This window comes from Oncorhynchus gorbuscha, linkage group LG08 (assembly GCF_021184085.1).
Source record: "Oncorhynchus gorbuscha isolate QuinsamMale2020 ecotype Even-year linkage group LG08, OgorEven_v1.0, whole genome shotgun sequence".
NCBI classification, from domain to species: domain Eukaryota; kingdom Metazoa; phylum Chordata; class Actinopteri; order Salmoniformes; family Salmonidae; genus Oncorhynchus; species Oncorhynchus gorbuscha.
This window is the reverse complement of record NC_060180.1, coordinates 76,042,948-76,064,996: the sequence shown is the minus strand read 5'-3', so window position 1 is coordinate 76,064,996 and position 22,049 is coordinate 76,042,948. Positions and strand designations below refer to the sequence as shown.

At 43.1% G+C, this 22,049-nt stretch overlaps 1 pseudogene; it reads left to right on the top strand.

The window, feature by feature from the left end:
* Positions 1-1,533: 1,533 nt before the first annotated feature.
* On the top strand, positions 1,534-22,040 carry LOC124042191 (annotated as a pseudogene).
* Positions 22,041-22,049: the final 9 nt, after the last annotated feature.

Below are 22,049 nucleotides of genomic sequence, written 5' to 3'. Positions count from 1 at the left end.
AGGCAGAGGAGGTCTGAGAGAGAGAGGCAGAGGAGGTCTGAGAGAGGGAGGCAGAGGAGGTCTGGTCTGAGAGAGAGAGGCAGAGGAGGTCTGGTCTGAGAGAGAGAGGCAGAGGAGGTCTGAGAGAGGGAGGCAGAGGAGGTCTGGTCTGAGAGAGAGAGGCAGAGGAGGTCTGGTCTGAGAGAGAGAGGCAGAGGAGGTCTGAGAGAGGGAGGCAGAGGAGGTCTGGTCTGAAAGAGAGAGGGAGAGGAGGTCTGGTCTGAGAGAGAGAGGGAGGCAGAGGAGGTCTGAGAGAGAGAGGCAGAGGAGGTCTGAGAGAGGGAGGCAGAGGAGGTCTGGTCTGAGAGAGAGAGGCAGAGGAGGTCTGAGAGAGAGAGGCAGAGGAGGTCTGAGAGAGGGAGACAGAGGAGGTCTGAGAGAGAGAGGCAGAGGAGGTCTGAGAGAGGGAGGCAGAGGAGGTCTGGTCTGAGAGAGGGAGGCAGAGGAGGTCTGAGAGAGAGAGAGAGAGAGAGAGAGAGAGAGGCAGAGGAGGTCTGGTCTGAGAGAGGGAGGCAGAGGAGGTCTGAGAGAGAGAGGCAGAGGAGGTCTGAGAGAGAGAGAGAGAGAGAGAGAGAGAGAGAGAGAAAGGAAGAGGAGGTCTGGTCTGAGAGAGAGAGGCAGAGGAGGTCTGGTCTGAGAGAGAGAGGCAGAGGAGGTCTGGTCTGAGAGAGAGAGGAGGTCTAGTCTGAGAGAGAGAGGAGGTCTGGTCTGAGAGAGAGAGGGAGGCAGAGGAGGTCTGAGAGAGAGAGGCAGAGGAGGTCTGAGAGAGGGAGCCAGAGGAGGTCTGGTCTGAGAGAGAGAGGCAGAGGAGGTCTGAGAGAGGGAGGCAGAGGAGGCCTGGTCTGAGAGAGAGAGGCAGAGGAGGTCTGGTCTGAGAGAGAGAGGGAGGCAGAGGAGGTCTGGTCTGAGAGAGAGAGAGGCAGAGGAGGTCTGAGAGAGAGAGGGAGGAAGGGGGCAGAAGAAAGGGAGATGTTTGTTACAGAAGAATGGTAGAAAGTTTAAACAGACTGAGCTGAAGACAGGAGGAAAAATGGAAGTGACTGAGGTCGAAGTATCTGAGGTGGTACGTGTGGTAAAGTTATCGGAGGCTCGCACCAAGAGTCAGGATAAAAATGAGTCTGTGACAGTTTCAAGCAAACTATAAGAGAGTTGTACTCCAGTCTAGTAGGTGGCGGTAATGCAACATTGATTGGATACCGACCACCGTTAAACTTCAACGAAGAAGAATATGTGCCAGAGCCCGATATGGGCGCTGGAGATCGGTGTGTGAGAACGTAGATCTTGGCAGGTGTCATGTAATTGTCATTTGTATTGTAACAAAAAAAAAAATCTTATGCAGAAGTTCATGCAAATACATAATTTAAGATGAATCAATCGGTATATATTCTGTAATTTCATTATGGAGAGAAGTTTAGACAGAAAATAATTTGCTTCACACTGCCAATAATTTCGATCTGTGGTAGATTAGTTTTTGACGTAGCGTTAAACCAGACCCTCTCAATCGAGCTGTGTTGATATCGGGCCATTGCTGTGGTCACATAAGTGTTGGTGTCAAGGGGGCAAAACCAGCTCCGCTTTCAAAATGTTTCTATCTTCTGCATTTCGATCTGCTGTTTCCCTAACGGTATGCCTGTAACAAAGTACTCGTGTTAGACTAATTCTAGAAATGAACAACCGGTGGTTATGTTTGATGAAGAAAGAGACATGTTGAATGACACTTGACAGGGACAAGCTAACACGATAGTTACTCATTAGAGTAATGATTTAGTTCAATATTAATGTGAACAATACTATTGTTTGAATGCTTGTGAAAATATCTCTTGTCCTTGCAAGTTTAACTTGCTACTATAGCTGGCTATGTTTTTCTGACTGGTTAAAGTTAGTTACGGTAAAGAGCTTTGCACCGTTAAAAAAACTAGTTCATAAACACTACAAACTTCTTCATCGGTTTGAATCACACTGATCAGAATTGTCACTGTTGCATCCGTTGTTCAGCCAAACCTTCCTGATAGTGTTGAAGTTATTTCTCGTGGACAGATTCTAACAGGAAGTGACGAGAGACGTTTACTTCTGGTTAACCCGAGATTAGTATCGGAAGTCTTTTTTTTAAATCAAATGTTTTCATGTAAAACCTATAATGTGTCTTGGTTGGTATTCCACAGAATCAAACCTTCAGGAGCGTTCACCGGTCTGCTGCAGGAGCTGGAGCTGGGGGCATCTTCGTGGTGAGTGCAGGATCTGTAACCTCATAGCTTGGTTCTAGCTTTGAGTCAGGCTTTTCACAAGACCGCTTAGTAAAGTAGGGATGAGCATTTCAATTGGACTGTTTGAGGAGTCACACATTTTTTAAATGCATTTATCTATATATGCCAACAGTGTGCAACAATGCTTCATTTACAAATAACCGTTACAGATAACTAATCCTAATTGCTAAATTGCCCCATATACATTACCAGTCAAAAGTTTGGACACATCTACTCATTCCAGGGTTTTTCTGTATTTTTTAAAACTATTTTCTACATTGTAAAATAATAGTGAAAGACATCAGAACTATGAGAAACACATATGTCAAACCTGCATTGTTGGTTAAGGGCTCGTAAAGCGTTTCACTAAGGTGACATAACATTTAATTTGGATCATGTTGTAACCAAAAAAAAAGTGTTAAACAAAATCAAAACATATTTATATTTGAGATTCTTCAAATGGCTCTCGCACTCTTGGCATTATTGATGAAGCCTTGTCCAAAGAATGCACCATCTTGTGCACGGTCTAGCCCACGTTCAGTTTCAGAAGGAGAACTTTCATAGCTTTCTACTACTTTATTTGATTTGATTAAAAACAATATGTTTCTTCGCCCATGATGTATTTCTCAGAGTTATTAACCTCACAATAAGCCAGATTCAAGTAACTTATATGGTGGTGCTGAAACAGAGTAGCGGCATAGAGGGTCTATCACCTGCATGTGCTCTGTAGAGGGTCTATCACCTGCATGTGCTCTGTAGAGGGTCTATCACCTGCATGTGCTCTGTAGAGGGTCTATCACCTGCATGTGCTCTGTAGAGGGTCTATCACCTGCATGTGCTCTGTAGAGGGTCTATCACCTGCATGTGCTCTGTAGAGGGTCTATCACCTGCATGTGCTCTGTAGAGGGTCTATCACCTGCATGTGCTCTGTAGAGGGTCTATCACCTGCATGTGCTCTGTAGAGGGTCTATCACCTGCATGTGCTCTGTAGAGGGTCTATCACCTGCATGTGCTCTGTAGAGGGTCTATCACCTGCATGTGCTCTGTAGAGGGTCTATCACCTGCATGTGCTCTGTAGAGGGTCTATCACCTGCATGTGCTCTGTAGAGGGTCTATCACCTGCATGTGCTCTGTCTATCACCTGCATGTGAGGGTCTATCACCTGCATGTGCTCTGTAGAGGGTCTATCACCTGCATGTGCTCTGTAGAGGGTCTATCACCTGCATGTGCTCTGTAGAGGGTCTATCACCTGCATGTGCTCTGTAGAGGGTCTCACCTGCATGTGCTCTGTAGAGGGTCTCACCTGCATGTGCTCTGTAGAGGGTCTATCACCTGCATGTGCTCTGTAGAGGGTCTATCAGCTGCATGTGCTCTGTAGAGGGTCTATCAGCTGCATGTGCTCTGTAGAGGGTCTATCAGCTGCATGTGCTCTGTAGAGGGTCTATCAGCTGCATGTGCTCTGTAGAGGGTCTATCAGCTGCATGTGCTCTGTAGAGGGTCTATCACTTGCATGTGCTCTGTAGAGGGTCTATCAGCAATGCAGATATACTAGAAAAGGCCAGTATCGGCCTGACTTATCGGCTCGGCCGTTCTTTAGTAAATGGTGCAAATGTAGTATAGTGCAGTTATATATTTTGCAAGTCAATGATACATGTAACTGCCAAAATAAAGGAAACGCCAACACCAAGTGTGTTCAATGCACTTTGGCATAGATTCTACAAGTGTTCTGGAACTCTGGCGTAGATTCTACAAGTGTTCTGGAACTCTGGCGTAGATTCTACGAGTGTTCTGGAACTCTGGCGTAGATTCTACAAGTGTTCTGGAACTCTGGCGTCGCATCCCTCCTATATTCTTCCATGAGAAATGACATCATTTGGTGTTTTGTTGATGGTGGAAAACACGGTCTCAGGCGCGGCTCCAGAATCTCCCATAAGCCTTCAATTGGGTTGATATCTGGAGTCTGAGACGGCTTATGAAACCATTCAGTGACCACTGGTGCCCTGTGGATGGGGGGCATTGTCATTCTATGAGGGCATAGCCATGGTAGCTAAAATAATGGTCTGCACAGCATTTTTATACATGACCCTAAGCATGATGGGATGTTAATTGCTTAATGAACTCACCTGTGTGGAAGCATCTGCTTTTAATACTCTGTGTATCCCTCATTTGTGTTTCCTTTTTTGGGGATAGTTACCTGTATATGATCCTTTCTTTGATAAGCCACTTTTCATAATTACTAGGGTAGAGGACGCTGTGTGTCAGGGTAGAGGTAGAGGACGCTGTGTGTCAGGGTAGAGGACGCTGCGTGTCAGGGTAGAGGATGCTGCGTGTCAGGGTAGAGGACGCTGCGTGTCAGTGTAAGGTTTCCCAAGGGGTGCACATTTTGGTTTTTGCCCCTCTAACACTACATAGCTGATTCAAAAAAAAAATCAACTCATCATGAAGCTTTGATCATTTGAATCAGCTGTGTCGTGTTAAACCAAAATGGGCACCCGTTGTGGTCCCAAGGACTGCCAATGTAAACTACAATCAAATCCATTTCGAAATGATGCATTTTGTCAGATTTCAATAAAACATGGATAGGAGTATTACACTACTGTCCACAAGGGGGCAGTGTACTGAAGCAGAAACAAGTGTATTCACCCCCACTGTCTGTCGTTCCACAATGTGTTGTTGGATACAACTGTCCCTCAGGTACAGGATACATCTCCATAGCCTTTACCAGGGGTACTCAACAGCAGTCCAGAGCCTGCTGGTTCTCTGTTCTACCTGATCATTAATATCACCCACCTGGTGTCCCAGGTCTAAATCAGGCCCTGATTAGAGGGGACTCACCCACCTGGTGTCCCAGGTCTAAATCAGGCCCTGATTCAATTGGGAATCACCCACCTGGTGTCCAGGTCATAAAAGGCCCTGATTCAGGGAATCACCACCTGGTGTCCCAGGTCTAAATCAGGCCCTGATTATGAGGGGAATCAGCCACCTGGTGTAGCTAAAATAATGGCCCTGACAGCATTTTTATACATGACCTGGTGCATGATGGGATGTTAATTGATTAATGAACTCACCTGTGTGGGGAATCACCTTTTTTGGGGATAGTTACCATTTGTGTTTCCTTTTTGGGGTCCCAGTTACCTGTAAATCAGTCCTGATTAGAGGGGAATCAGCCACCTGGTGTCCCAGGGTAGAAATCAGTCCCTGATTCAGGGAATCACCCACCTGGTGTCCCAGGTCTAAATCAGTCCCTGATCAGGGGAATCACCCACCTGGTGTCAGGTCTAAATCAGTCCTGATTTCCCAAGGGGAATCACCCACCTGGTTTCCCAGGTCTAAATCAGTCCCTGATTAGAGGGGAATCAACCCACCTGGCTTTGATCATTTGAATCAGTCCCTGATTAGAGGGAATCACCCACCTGGTGCCCGGGTCTAAATCAGTCCCTGATTAAGGAATCACCCACCTGGTAAACTCTAAATCAGTCCATGATTAGAGGGGAATCACCCATTTTGTGTCCCGGGTCAATAAATCAGTGGATTAGAGGGGAATCACCCACCTGGTGTCCACGGGTCTAAATCAGTCCCTGATTAGCAGGGGAAACACCCACCTGGTGTCTGTCGTTCCACGTCCACTAAACCAGTCCCTGATTGAGGGGAATCACCCACCTGGTGTCCCAGGTCTAAATCAGTCCCTGATTAGAGGGGAATCACCCACCTGGTGTCCCAGGGGTCTAAATCAGTCCCAGAGCCACCTGGTGTCCTGGTCTAAATCAGTCCCTGATTAATATCACCCACCTGGTGTCCCAGGTCTAAATCAGGCCCTGATTAGAGGGGGACTCACCCACCTGGTGTCCCAGGTCTAAATCAGTCCCTGATTAGAGGGGAATCACCCACCTGGTGTCCCAGGTCTAAATCAGTCCCTGATTAGAGGGGAATCACCCACCTGGTGTCCCAGGTCTAAATCAGTCCCTGATTAGAAGGGGAATCACCCACCTGGTGTCCCAGGTCTAAATCAGTCCCTGATTAGAAGGGAATCACCCACCTGGTGTCCCAGGTCTAAATCAGTCCCTGATTAGAAGGGAATCACCCACCTGGTGTCCCAGGTCTAAATCAGTCCCTGATTAGAGGGGAATCACCCACCTGGTGTCCCAGGTCTAAACCAGTCCCTGATTAGAAGGGAATCACGCACCTGGTGTCCCAGGTCTAAATCAGTCCCTGATTAGAAGGGAATCACCCACCTGGTGTCCCAGGTCTAAATCAGTCCCTGATTAGAGGGGAATCACCCACCTGGTGTCCCAGGTCTAAATCAGTCCCTGATTAGAAGGGAATCACCCACCTGGTGTCCCAGGTCTAAATCAGTCCCTGATTAGAAGGGAATCACCCATCTGGTGTCTGATTAGAGGGGAAAAATGACAAAATGCAGTGGGACTGGCTGGGAGGTCCAGAGTTGAGTCTGAGTGGCCTGGGCGATTCGTCTCCTATTCTTTACCACGCCTTCTAAATGATCTATGGAAATATTGGCTTTTCCTTACACGTTTTCTTTGTTTACAAATTTACCAGTTTAACTTAACATGTTTTAGTTTGTGCCTGGTAAGTAAAATGTCTTTATGCAACTCAATGAGATACTGCTGTTTGTCAATGTGATGACTGATGTGATGCATTTTCTTCTATTGTAGCACAGAGATACTCCTGAAAACAACCCAGACCCTCCCTTTGAGTTCACAGCGGAGAACCTGAAGGTGAGTCAACGAGAACACGACCCTCAGAGAAATACCTGCACGTCAAACTCAACTTTGAAAACCATCACTTTTATCACATCTTTATAAATCGTTTTGAACAGGAAGCTTTATAAAAAAAAAGTCACATTCTCTGTTCTTGTGGACATCATATAGCCTCACTAATGAAAAGCTGTTTTGTCGTTGTTTTCAGAGGATTGATGCTATCATTAGTATGTACCCAGAGGGCCACAAACAGGCCGCCACCATCCCTGTGTTGGACCTGGCTCAGAGATGGATGACTGCCCATCTCAGCCATGAACAAGGGCATTCATCAATCGATCAATCAATATCCTGAAGCATCGATCTGTTTTTAGAATGGAGTATGTTCATTTAATTTTTTGCTGTTTGGCAACGATTTGTAGAACGATAGAATTCGACAGAACCTGTGTAGACTTGGGGGCGTGTTCAGTACTCCATCCATTATTAAATTACCGCTCCTCCTGTCCACGAGCCTTAATAATAATAATATATGCCATTTAGCAGATGCTTTTATCCAAAGCGACTTAGTCATGTGTGCATACATTCTATGTATGGGTGGTCCCGGGGATCGAACCCACTACCCTGGCGTTACAAGCGCCATGCTCTACCAACTGAGCTACAGAATTGTTTCCCTCTCTCTCTCCTCCCAGGTGGCCGAGGTGCTTGAGGTCCCTCCGATGAGGATCTATGAGGTAGCGACGTTCTACACCATGTTTCCTGAGGCAGCCGGTGGGCAAGTACCACATCCAGATCTGCACTACAACTCCCTGCATGCTTTGCGACTCCGACAGCATCCCGGAGGCCCTCCAGAACAAACTGGGTAAGAGGTCGACTGTCCCGTTTGGTGCACAGACGGACCTAGAATGAAGGGGATTCAAGTGGAGATGGAAAACAGATGTCTTGACTGCGTATATTTATGACATGAACAACATCAAAGTAGATGTTCTGCAAATATAAACATCAGATTTTTACGGAGTTACAGTTCACATGAGGAAATCAGTCAATTTAAATAAATTCATTAGGCCCTAATCTATGGATTTCACATGACTGGGAACACAGATATGCTTTTGTTGGTAACCTTAAAATTAAAAAGTAGGGGCGTGGATCAGAACCAGCCAGTATCTGGTGTGACAAACCATTTGCCTCATGCGGCGCGACACATTTCCTTCGCGTAGAGTTGATCAGACTGTTGACTGTGGCATGTTGGGCCTCAGGATCTCGTCATTCAAAAGTGCATTCAAACTGCCATCGATACAATGCAATTGTGTTTGTTGTCCGTAACTTATGCCTGCCCATACCATAACCACACCACCACCATGGGGCACTCTGTTCACAACGTTGAAGTCAGCAAACCGATCGCTCACACAACGCCATACACGTGGTCTGTGAATGTGAGGCCGGTTGGACATACTGCCAAATTCTCTAAAACGACGGCTTCTAGTAGAGAAATGAACATTCAATTCTCTGGCAACAGTTCTGGTCGACAGTGCTGCAGTCAGCATGCCAATTGCACGCTTCCTCAAAACTTGAACATCTGTGGCGTTGTGTTGTGTAACAAAACTCTGCCCCCAGCATAAGGTGCACCTGTGTAATGATCATGCCGTTTCATCAGTTTCTTGATATACCACACCTGTCAGGTGGATGGATTATCTTGACAAAGGAGAAATGCTCACTAACAGGGATGTAAACAAATTTTCTTCACAACATTTTAGAGAAATAAGTCTTGAATCTTTTATTTCAGCACATGAAAAATAGGACCAACACTTGACATGTTGTGTTTATATTGTTGTTCTGTGTAGATGTGTTCACAGAAGCTTTAAGCTAGCTGTGGAGGAAAACCATTATTATGTTATATGTATTGGAATCATTGTTCTAGTATTTAACCATGATAGGTAGACAGCTTTCATTGTTCTATTTCCACGATAGGTAGACAGCTTTCATTGTTCTATTTCCATGATAGGTAGACAGCTTTCATTGTTCTATTTCCATGATAGGTAGACAGCTTTCATTGTTCTATTTCCATGATAGGTAGACAGCTTTCATTGTTCTATTTCCATGATAGGTAGACAGCTTTCATTGTTCTATTTCCATGATAGGTAGACAGCTTTCATTGTTCTATTTCCATGATAGGTAGACAGCTTTCATTGTTCTAGTATTTAACCATGATAGGTAGACAGCTTTCATTGTTCTAGTATTTAACCATGATAGGTAGACAGCTTTCATTGTTCTAGTATTTAACCATGATAGGTAGACAGCTTTCATTGTTCTATTTCCATGATCGGTAGACAGCTTTCATTGTTCTATTATTTAACCATGATAGGTAGACAGCTTTCATTGTTCTAGTATTTAACCATGATAGGTAGACAGCTTTCATTGTTCTATTTCCACGATAGGTAGACAGCTTTCATTGTTCTATTTCCACGATAGGTAGACAGCTTTCATTGTTCTATTTCCACGATAGGTAGACAGCTTTCATTGTTCTATTTCCACGATAGGTAGACAGCTTTCATTGTTCTATTTCCACGATAGGTAGACAGCTTTCATTGTTCTAGTATTTAACCATGATAGGTAGACAGCTTTCATTGTTCTAGTATTTAACCATGATAGGTAGACAGCTTTCATTGTTCTAGTATTTAACCATGATAGGTAGACAGCTTTCATTGTTCTATTATTTAACCATGATAGGTAGACAGCTTTCATTGTTCTACTATTTAACCATGATAGGTAGACAGCTTTCATTGTTCTATTTCCATGATAGGTAGACAGCTTTCATTGTTCTAGTATTTAACCATGATAGGTAGACAGCTTTCATTGTTCTAGTATTTAACCATGATAGGTAGACAGCTTTCATTGTTCTATTTCCATGATAGGTAGACAGCTTTCATTGTTCTATTTCCATGATAGGTAGACAGCTTTCATTGTTCTATTTCCATGATAGGTAGACAGCTTTCATTGTTCTATTTCCATGATAGGTAGACAGCTTTCATTGTTCTATTTCCATGATAGGTAGACAGCTTTCATTGTTCTATTTCCATGATAGGTAGACAGCTTTCATTGTTCTATTTCCATGATAGGTAGACAGCTTTCATTGTTCTATTTCCATGATAGGTAGACAGCTTTCATTGTTCTAGTATTTAACCATGATAGGTAGACAGCTTTCATTGTTCTATTTCCATGATAGGTAGACAGCTTTCATTGTTCTATTTCCATGATAGGTAGACAGCTTTCATTGTTCTATTTCCATGATAGGTAGACAGCTTTCATTGTTCTATTTCCATGATAGGTAGACAGCTTTCATTGTTCTATTTCCATGATAGGTAGACAGCTTTCATTGTTCTATTTCCACGATAGGTAGACAGCTTTCATTGTTCTATTTCCACGATAGGTAGACAGCTTTCATTGTTCTATTTCCATGATAGGTAGACAGCTTTCATTGTTCTATTTCCACGATAGGTAGACAGCTTTCATTGTTCTATTTCCACGATAGGTAGACAGCTTTCATTGTTCTATTTCCACGATAGGTAGACAGCTTTCATTGTTCTATTTCCATGATAGGTAGACAGCTTTCATTGTTCTATTTCCATGATAGGTAGACAGCTTTCATTGTTCTATTTCCATGATAGGTAGACAGCTTTCATTGTTCTATTTCCATGATAGGTAGACAGCTTTCATTGTTCTATTTCCATGATAGGTAGACAGCTTTCATTGTTCTATTTCCATGATAGGTAGACAGCTTTCATTGTTCTATTTCCATGATAGGTAGACAGCTTGCATTGTTCTATTTCCATGATAGGTAGACAGCTTGCATTGTTCTATTTCCATGATAGGTAGACAGCTTGCATTGTTCTATTTCCATGATAGGTAGACAGCTTGCATTGTTCTATTTCCATGATAGGTAGACAGCTTGCATTGTTCTATTTCCATGATAGGTAGACAGCTTGCATTGTTCTATTTCCATGATAGGTAGACAGCTTGCATTGTTCTATTTCCATGATAGGTAGACAGCTTGCATTGTTCTATTTCCATGATAGGTAGACAGCTTTCATTGTTCTAGTATTTAACCATGATAGGTAGACAGCTTTCATTGTTCTAGTATTTAACCATGATAGGTAGACAGCTTTCATTGTTCTAGTATTTAACCATGATAGGTAGACAGCTTGCATTGTTCTATTTCCATGATAGGTAGACAGCTTTCATTGTTCTAGTATTTAACCATGATAGGTAGACAGCTTTCATTGTTCTAGTATTTAACCATGATAGGTAGACAGCTTTCATTGTTCTATTTCCATGATAGGTAGACAGCTTTCATTGTTCTAGTATTTAACCATGATAGGTAGACAGCTTTCATTGTTCTATTTCCATGATAGGTAGACAGCTTTCATTGTTCTATTTCCATGATAGGTAGACAGCTTTCATTGTTCTATTTCCATGATAGGTAGACAGCTTTCATTGTTCTAGTATTTAACCATGATAGGTAGACAGCTTTCATTGTTCTATTTCCATGATAGGTAGACAGCTTTCATTGTTCTATTTCCATGATAGGTAGACAGCTTTCATTGTTCTATTTCCATGATAGGTAGACAGCTTTCATTGTTCTATTTCCATGATAGGTAGACAGCTTTCATTGTTCTAGTATTTAACCATGATAGGTAGACAGCTTTCATTGTTCTATTTCCATGATAGGTAGACAGCTTTCATTGTTCTATTTCCATGATAGGTAGACAGCTTTCATTGTTCTATTTCCATGATAGGTAGACAGCTTTCATTGTTCTATTTCCATGATAGGTAGACAGCTTTCATTGTTCTAGTATTTAACCATGATAGGTAGACAGCTTTCATTGTTCTAGTATTTAACCATGATAGGTAGACAGCTTTCATTGTTCTAGTATTTAACCATGATAGGTAGACAGCTTTCATTGTTCTAGTATTTAACCATAATATAATAATAATAATATATGCCATTTTGCAGACGCTTTTATCCAAAGCGACTTACAGTCATGTGTGCATACATTCTACGTATGGGTGGTCCCGGGAATCGAACCCACTACCCTGGCGTTACAAGCGCCATGCTCTACCAACTGAGCTACAGAAGGACGATAGGTAGACAGCTTTCATTGTTCTAGTATTTAACCATGATAGGTAGACAGCTTTCATTGTTCTATTTCCATGATAGGTAGACAGCTTTCATTGTTCTATTCCCATGATAGGTAGACAGCTTTCATTGTTCTATTTCCATGATAGGTAGACAGCTTTCATTGTTCTATTTCCATGATAGGTAGACAGCTTTCATTGTTCTATTTCCATGATAGGTAGACAGCTTTCATTGTTCTATTTCCATGATAGGTAGACAGCTTTCATTGTTCTATTTCCATGATAGGTAGACAGCTTTCATTGTTCTAGTATTTAACCATGATAGGTAGACAGCTTTCATTGTTCTATTTCCATGATAGGTAGACAGCTTTCATTGTTCTAGTATTTAACCATGATAGGTAGACAGCTTTCATTGTTCTAGTATTTAACCATGATAGGTAGACAGCTTTCATTGTTCTAGTATTTAACCATGATAGGTAGACAGCTTTCATTGTTCTAGTATTTAACCATGATAGGTAGACAGCTTTCATTGTTCTAGTATTTAACCATGATAGGTAGACAGCTTTCATTGTTCTAGTATTTAACCATGATAGGTAGACATATTAGGAAATAGAATTTGAAGTTAGTTCTGGTCTCTATAATATAGCCTGGGTACCAGTCTGTTTCTGGTCTCTATAATATAGCCTGGGTACCAGTCTGTTTCTGGTCTCTTTAATATAGCCTGGGAGTCAGTCCGTTTCTGGTCTCTTTAATATAGCCTGGGAGTCAGTCCGTTTCTGGTCTCTTTAATATAGCCTGGGAGTCAGTCCGTTTCTGGTCTCTTTAATATAGCCTGGGAGTCAGTCCGTTTCTGGTCTCTTTAATATAGCCTGGGAGTCAGTCCGTTTCTGGTCTCTTTAATATAGCCTGGGAGTCAGTCCGTTTCTGGTCTCTATAATATAGCCTGGGTACCAGTCCGTTTCTGGTCTCTATAATATAGCCTGGGAGTCAGTCCGTTTCTGGTCTCTTTAATATAGCCTGGGTACCAGTCTGTTTCTGGTCTCTATAATATAGCCTGGGTACCAGTCTGTTTCTGGTCTCTATAATATAGCCTGGGTACCAGTCTGTTTCTAGTCTCTATAATATAGCCTGGGTACCAGTCTGTTTCTGGTCTCTTTAATATAGCCTGGGTGCCTGTCCGTTTCTGGTCTCTTTAATATAGCCTGGGTGCCTGTCCGTTTCTGGTCTCTTTAATATAGCCTGGTTGCCAGCTCCTTATGGAATGGATTAGGTAACAATACCAATAGATCTGAGACCCGGCTATCAAGATACCAATTCTTCCATCAGATCAGTGTAATTTGTACTATGTTAAAGGCCCAGTGTAATCAAAAACATGATTGTTTTGTGTTTTTCTATATATTTATCCCCACACAGAGTTTGGAATAATACAGTGAATATGATGATAATGCCCCATTTAGTGTAAGAGCTGTTTGAAAAGACCACCTGATATTTCAACTTGTTTTAGTGGGATGGAGTTTTGGCCTACATGGTGACATCACCAGGCAGTAAGTGAGTTAATAGACCAATAAGAAAGAGTTCCAAACCTCTCTGCCAATAACAGCAAATTTTCCCTTTTCCCCTCCCCACTCAGACCACTCCCAAACTGTCTTAGCTAAATTCTTACTTAAGAAATGTATTTTTGCTAAGAAGCTATTTATTTATTTTCTATATTTTTTTAAAAACATTTTCAATGAAAACAATCAGTGATGCTAACAGTTACCCAGAAAACATTTAGATATTGAGATAAAAAAAAATGGCTACATTTGACCTTTAAAATTTTTTAAAGTTCCCCTCAGGCATCAAGGTAGGAGGAATGACGTCAGACAAGATGTTCTCTCTAATAGAGGTGGAGTGTCTCGGTGGCTGTGTTAACGCTCCCATGCTCCAGATCAACGACAACTACAACGAGAGTTATTCTCTGCTTCACACAAAAAAAACACAACGATATACACGGAGTGGACAAAATTTATAATATATATATATATAAATCTATAACGAGTCCAACGCAATAACGACCTGCTTCTCTCTCGTTGCACTCCACAAGGAGACTGCCTGTTACGCGAATGCAGTAAGCCAAGGTAAGGTGTTATCTAGCATTAAACTTATCTTATAAAAAACAATCATAATCACTAGTTAACTACACATGGTTGATGATTTTACTAGATATTATCTAGCGTGTCCTGCGTTGCATATAATCTGACTGAGCATACAAGTATCTAAGTATCTGACTGAGCGGTGGTAGGCATTAATTCCAACAGCACTTTCGTGCTTTTTGCCAGCAGCTCTTCGTTGTGCGTCAAGCATTGCGCTGTTTATGACTTCAAGCCTATCAACTCCTGAGATGAGGCTGGTGTAACCGATGTGAAATGGCTAGCTAGTTAGCGGGGTGCGTGCTAATAGCGTTTCAAACGTCACTTGCTCCGAGCCTGTGGTTGTTTCCCTTGCTCTGCATGGGCAACGCTGCTTCAAGTGTGGCTGTTGTCGATGTGTTCCTGGTTCGAGCCCAGGGAGGAGCGAGGAGAGGGACGGAAGCTATACTGGTACACTGGCAATACTAAAGTGCCTATAAGAACATCCAATAGTCAAAGGCTAATGAAATACAAATGGTATAGAGGGAAATAGTCCTATAATAACTACAACCTAAAACTAGGTAAATAGACTGGTGTTGTGGCGATACTGGGTAAATAGACTGGTGTTGTGGCGATACTGGGTAAATAGACTGGTGTTGTGGCGATACTGGGTAAATAGGCTGGTGTTGTGGCGATACTGGGTAAATAGTGGGTAAATAGGTACTGGGTAAATAGGCTGGTGTTGTGGCGATACTGGGTAAATAGGCTGGTGTTGTGGCGATACTGGGTAAATAGGCTGGTGTTGTGGCGATACTGGGTAAATAGACTGGTGTTGTGGCGATACTGGGTAAATAGACTGGTGTTGTGGCGATACTGGGTAAATAGACTGGTGTTGTGGCGATACTGGGTAAATAGACTGGTGTTGTGGCGATAGGATGCCTATAGAATAACAGCTGCATAGTGTGGATCCCAGCCTATAGAACAACAGCTGAATAGTGTGGATCCCAGCCTATAGAACAACAGCTGCATAGTGTGGATCCCAGCCTATAGAACAACAGCTGCATAGTGCAGATCCCAGCCTATAGAATAACAGCTGCATAGTGCAGATCCCAGCCTATAGAATAACAGCTGCATAGTGTGGATCCCAGCCTATAGAATAACAGCTGCATAGTGTGGATCCCAGCCTATAGAATAACAGCTGCAGATCCCAGCCTATAGAATAACAGCTGCAGATCCCAGCCTATAGAATAACAGCTGCAGATCCCAGCCTAAAGAATAACAGCTGCATAGTGTGGATCCCAGCCTATAGAATAACAGCTGCATAGTGCAGATCCCAGCCTATAGAATAACAGCTGCATAGTGTGGATCCCAGCCTATAGAATAACAGCTGCATAGTGTGGATCCCAGCCTATAGAATAACAGCTGCATAGTGAGGATCCCAGCCTATAGAATAACAGCTGCATAGTGAGGATCCCAGCCTATAGAATAACAGCTGCAGATCCCAGCCTATAGAATAACAGCTGCATAGTGCAGATCCCAGCCTATAGAATAACAGCTGCATAGTGAGGATCCCAGCCTATAGAACAACAGCTGCATAGTGAGGATCCCAGCCTATAGAATAACAGCTGCAGATCCCAGCCTATAGAATAACAGCTGCATAGTGCAGATCCCAGCCTATAGAATAACAGCTGCATAGTGCAGATCCCAGCCTATAGAATAACAGCTGCATAGTGTGGATCCCAGCCTATAGAACAACAGCTGCATAGTGTGGATCCCAGCCTATAGAACAACAGCTGAATAGTGAGGATCCCAGCCTATAGAACAACAGCTGCATAGTGAGGATCCCAGCCTATAGAACAACAGCTGAATAGTGAGGATCCCAGCCTATAGAACAACAGCTGAATAGTGAGGATCCCAGCCTATAGAACAACAGCTGAATAGTGAGGATCCCAGCCTATAGAATAACAGCTGAATAGTGTGGATCCCAGCCTATAGAACAACAGCTGCATAGTGTGGATCCCAGCCTATAGAACAACAGCTGAATAGTGAGGATCCCAGCCTATAGAATAACAGCTGCATAGTGCAGATCCCAGCCTATAGAATAACAGCTGCATAGTGCAGATCCCAGCCTATAGAATAACAGCTGCATAGTGCAGATCCCAGCCTATAGAATAACAGCTGCATAGTGCAGATCCCAGCCTATAGAATAACAGCTGCATAGTGCAGATCCCAGCCTATAGAATAACAGCTGCATAGTGAGGATCCCAGCCTATAGAATAACAGCTGCATAGTGCAGATCCCAGCCTATAGAATAACAGCTGCATAGTGCAGATCCCAGCCTATAGAATAACAGCTGCATAGTGAGGATCCCAGCCTATAGAATAACAGCTGCATAGTGCGGATCCCAGCCTATAGAATAACAGCTGCATAGTGTGGATCCCAGCCTATAGAATAACAGCTGTATAGTGTGGATCCCAGCCTATAGAATAACAGCTGCATAGTGAGGATCCCAGCCTATAGAATAACAGCTGCATAGTGCAGATCCCAGCCTATAGAATAACAGCTGCATAGTGTGGATCCCAGCCTATAGAATAACAGCTGCATAGTGCAGATCCCAGCCTATAGAACAACAGCTGCATAGTGCGGATCCCAGCCTATAGAATAACAGCTGCATAGTGTGGATCCCAGCCTATAGAATAACAGCTGAATAGTGTGGATCCCAGCCTATAGAATAACAGCTGCATAGTGTGGATCCCAGCCTATAGAATAACAGCTGCATAGTGCAGATCCCAGCCTATAGAATAACAGCTGCATAGTGTGGATCCCAGCCTATAGAATAACAGCTGCATAGTGTGGATCCCAGCCTATAGAATAACAGCTGCATAGTGAGGATCCCAGCCTATAGAATAACAGCTGCATAGTGAGGATCCCAGCCTATAGAATAACAGCTGCAGATCCCAGCCTATAGAATAACAGCTGCATAGTGAGGATCCCAGCCTATAGAATAACAGCTGCATAGTGCAGATCCCAGCCTATAGAACAACAGCTGCATAGTGAGGATCCCAGCCTATAGAATACAGCTGCAGATCCCAGCCTATAGAATAACAGCTGCATAGTGCAGATCCCAGCCTATAGAATAACAGCTGCATAGTGCAGATCCCAGCCTATAGAATAACAGCTGAATAGTGAGGATCCCAGCCTATAGAACAACAGCTGAATAGTGAGGATCCCAGCCTATAGAACAACAGCTGCATAGTGTGGATCCCAGCCTATAGAACAACAGCTGCATAGTGTGGATCCCAGCCTATAGAACAACAGCTGAATAGTGAGGATCCCAGCCTATAGAACAACAGCTGAATAGTGAGGATCCCAGCCTATAGAACAACAGCTGAATAGTGAGGATCCCAGCCTATAGAACAACAGCTGAATAGTGAGGATCCCAGCCTATAGAACAACAGCTGAATAGTGAGGATCCCAGCCTATAGAATAACAGCTGAATAGTGTGGATCCCAGCCTATAGAACAACAGCTGCATAGTGTGGATCCCAGCCTATAGAACAACAGCTGAATAGTGAGGATCCCAGCCTATAGAATAACAGCTGCATAGTGCAGATCCCAGCCTATAGAATAACAGCTGCATAGTGCAGATCCCAGCCTATAGAATAACAGCTGCATAGTGCAGATCCCAGCCTATAGAATAACAGCTGCATAGTGAGGATCCCAGCCTATAGAATAACAGCTGCATAGTGCAGATCCCAGCCTATAGAATAACAGCTGCATAGTGCAGATCCCAGCCTATAGAATAACAGCTGCATAGTGAGGATCCCAGCCTATAGAATAACAGCTGCATAGTGCAGATCCCAGCCTATAGAATAACAGCTGCATAGTGCAGATCCCAGCCTATAGAATAACAGCTGCATAGTGAGGATCCCAGCCTATAGAATAACAGCTGCATAGTGCAGATCCCAGCCTATAGAATAACAGCTGCATAGTGCAGATCCCAGCCTATAGAATAACAGCTGCATAGTGAGGATCCCAGCCTATAGAATAACAGCTGCATAGTGCAGATCCCAGCCTATAGAATAACAGCTGCATAGTGCGGATCCCAGCCTATAGAATAACAGCTGTATAGTGTGGATCCCAGCCTATAGAATAACAGCTGCATAGTGAGGATCCCAGCCTATAGAATAACAGCTGCATAGTGCGGATCCCAGCCTATAGAATAACAGCTGCATAGTGTGGATCCCAGCCTATAGAATAACAGCTGCATAGTGCAGATCCCAGCCTATAGAACAACAGCTGCATAGTGCAGATCCCAGCCTATAGAACAACAGCTGAATAGTGAGGATCCCAGCCTATAGAATAACAGCTGCATAGTGCAGATCCCAGCCTATAGAACAACAGCTGAATAGTGAGGATCCCAGCCTATAGAATAACAGCTGCATAGTGCAGATCCCAGCCTATAGAATAACAGCTGCATAGTGCAGATCCCAGCCTATAGAACAGCTGCATAGTGAGGATCCCAGCCTATAGAATAACAGCTGCATAGTGCAGATCCCAGCCTATAGAATAACAGCTGAATAGTGAGGATCCCAGCCTATAGAATAACAGCTGCATAGTGCAGATCCCAGCCTATAGAATAACAGCTGCATAGTGAGGATCCCAGCCTATAGAATAACAGCTGCATAGTGCAGATCCCAGCCTATAGAATAACAGCTGCATAGTGAGGATCCCAGCCTATAGAATAACAGCTGCATAGTGTGGATCCCAGCCTATAGAATAACAGCTGCATAGTGTGGATCCCAGCCTATAGAATAACAGCTGCATAGTGAGGATCCCAGCCTATAGAATAACAGCTGCATAGTGCCGATCCCAGCCTATAGAATAACAGCTGCATAGTGAGGATCCCAGCCTATAGAATAACAGCTGCATAGTGTGGATCCCAGCCTATAGAATAACAGCAGATCCCAGCCTATAGAATAACAGTCGTGCAGATCCCAGCCTATAGAATAACAGCTGCATAGTGCAGATCCCAGCCTATAGAACAACAGCTGTATAGTGCAGATCCCAGCCTATAGAATAACAGCTGCATAGTGCAGATCCCAGCCTATAGAATAACAGCTGCATAGTGAGGATCCCAGCCTATAGAATAACAGCTGCATAGTGCAGATCCCAGCCTATAGAATAACAGCTGCATAGTGCAGATCCCAGCCTATAGAATAACAGCTGCATAGTGCAGATCCCAGCCTATAGAATAACAGCTGCATAGTGAGGATCCCAGCCTATAGAATAACAGCTGCATAGTGCGGATCCCAGCCTATAGAATAACAGCTGCATAGTGTGGATCCCAGCCTATAGAATAACAGCTGTATAGTGTGGATCCCAGCCTATAGAATAACAGCTGCATAGTGCGGATCCCAGCCTATAGAATAACAGCTGCATAGTGTGGATCCCAGCCTATAGAATAACAGCTGCATAGTGCAGATCCCAGCCTATAGAACAACAGCTGCATAGTGCAGATCCCAGCCTATAGAACAACAGCTGAATAGTGAGGATCCCAGCCTATAGAATAACAGCTGCATAGTGCAGATCCCAGCCTATAGAACAACAGCTGCATAGTGAGGATCCCAGCCTATAGAATAACAGCTGCATAGTGCAGATCCCAGCCTATAGAATAACAGCTGCATAGTGCAGATCCCAGCCTATAGAATAACAGCTGCATAGTGAGGATCCCAGCCTATAGAATAACAGCTGAATAGTGAGGATCCCAGCCTATAGAATAACAGCTGCATAGTGCAGATCCCAGCCTATAGAATAACAGCTGCATAGTGAGGATCCCAGCCTATAGAATAACAGCTGCATAGTGCAGATCCCAGCCTATAGAATAACAGCTGCATAGTGAGGATCCCAGCCTATAGAATAACAGCTGCATAGTGTGGATCCCAGCCTATAGAATAACAGCTGTGTCGTGCAGATCCCAGCCTATAGAATAACAGCTGTGTCGTGCAGATCCCAGCCTATAGAATAACAGCTGCATAGTGCAGATCCCAGCCTATAGAACAACAGCTGTATAGTGCAGATCCCAGCCTATAGAATAACAGCTGCATAGTGCAGATCCCAGCCTATAGAATAACAGCTGCATAGTGAGGATCCCAGCCTATAGAATAACAGCTGCATAGTGCAGATCCCAGCCTATAGAATAACAGCTGCATAGTGCAGATCCCAGCCTATAGAATAACAACTGATAAGATAAATACATCCATAGGCCTAATAGACACGTGCTCAGACTGATGAGATAAATACATCCATAGGCCTAATAGACACGTGCTCAGACTGATGAGATAAATACATCCATAGGCCTAATAGACACGTGCTCAGACTGGAAACACGTTTGATAGACTTAAAGGAGCAATCTGTAGTTGCTACATAGATATAGATATCTAGATAAATATATCGATTCTTGAAGAATGTAACTTATAAATGCCTCATGAGTTCAGTTCAATCAGAACCCAAAATAGAAGCTTGTTCTCCACCAATTTTTGTAAACAGTGTAGAGCCTCATAACATGGTTATAACTATGTTGATATCATGGATGGTCAGTCCTGTAGAGCCTCATAACATGGTTTTAACTATAATGTTGATATCATGGATGGACAGTCCTGTATAGCCTCATAACATGTTTTAACTATAATGTTGATATAATGGATGGTCAGTCCTGTAGCCTCATAACATGGTTTATAACTATAATGTTGATATCATGGATGGTCAGTCCTGTATAGCCGCATAACATGGTTATAACTATAATGTTGATATCATGGATGGTCAGTCCTGTATAGCCTCATAACATGGTTATAACTATAATGTTGATATCATGGATGGTCAGTCCTGTATAGCCTCATAACATGGTTATAACTATGTTTATATAATGGATGGTCAGTCCTGTATAGCCTCATAACATGGTTATAACTATGTTTATATTATGGATGGTCAGTCCTGTATAGCCTCATAACATGGTTATAACTATAATGTTGATATCATGGATGGTCAGGCCTTGCGTCCATTTCTCTGTCTATTAATCTGAGACTGGTTACATTTCTCCAGGCCCTTCCCTCAGCTTTTTACCAAAACAGATTTCCCTTTAAACAGCTGCATATTATCAAGATATTCAAGTGTCACCAACTAAAAGGTAAACAATATATTCCTGCCGTAAATGCAGAATATGGTATTGATTACGGAGTTTTGGGGGTAATCAAAAAAAGTTACGTTACTGACAGGGTAACTAGTAACTAACGGATCACATTTAGAGAGTATTGACTTATCAGCATTGACTTATTCACCTACAGCATTCACCTACAGCATTCACCTACAGCATTCACCTACAGCATTCACCTACTCAGCCCATAGAGAATACACAGCGAGTAGCAGCAGTATAGAAACCAAAGGGGTGTCAGTGGTTCCGGTGGTGTCATGTATATAAATATATATTTATAAATATATATTTACAAATATATAAATATATATTTACATTTTTTATCTTCCAGGAACGGGCGTTTCTCCTGCGAGCCAGCAGGAGGACTGACGAGTCTGTCTGAGCCTCCCCCTGGACCTGGTTTCGGTGTCAAAGCTGATCTATAGAGACCTACAGTGTATTTCAACAACTCTCTAACCCCTATATATAGTGCACTACTGAAGCCCATAGAGCGCCAGTTCAAAGTAGTGTATTTAAATAAATACAAAATATATATATATATACTGTATAAAACTGTCCTGTTCAGGGGAAATAATGTAAATAAAATGTCAATGTGCTCATGGGGCGTC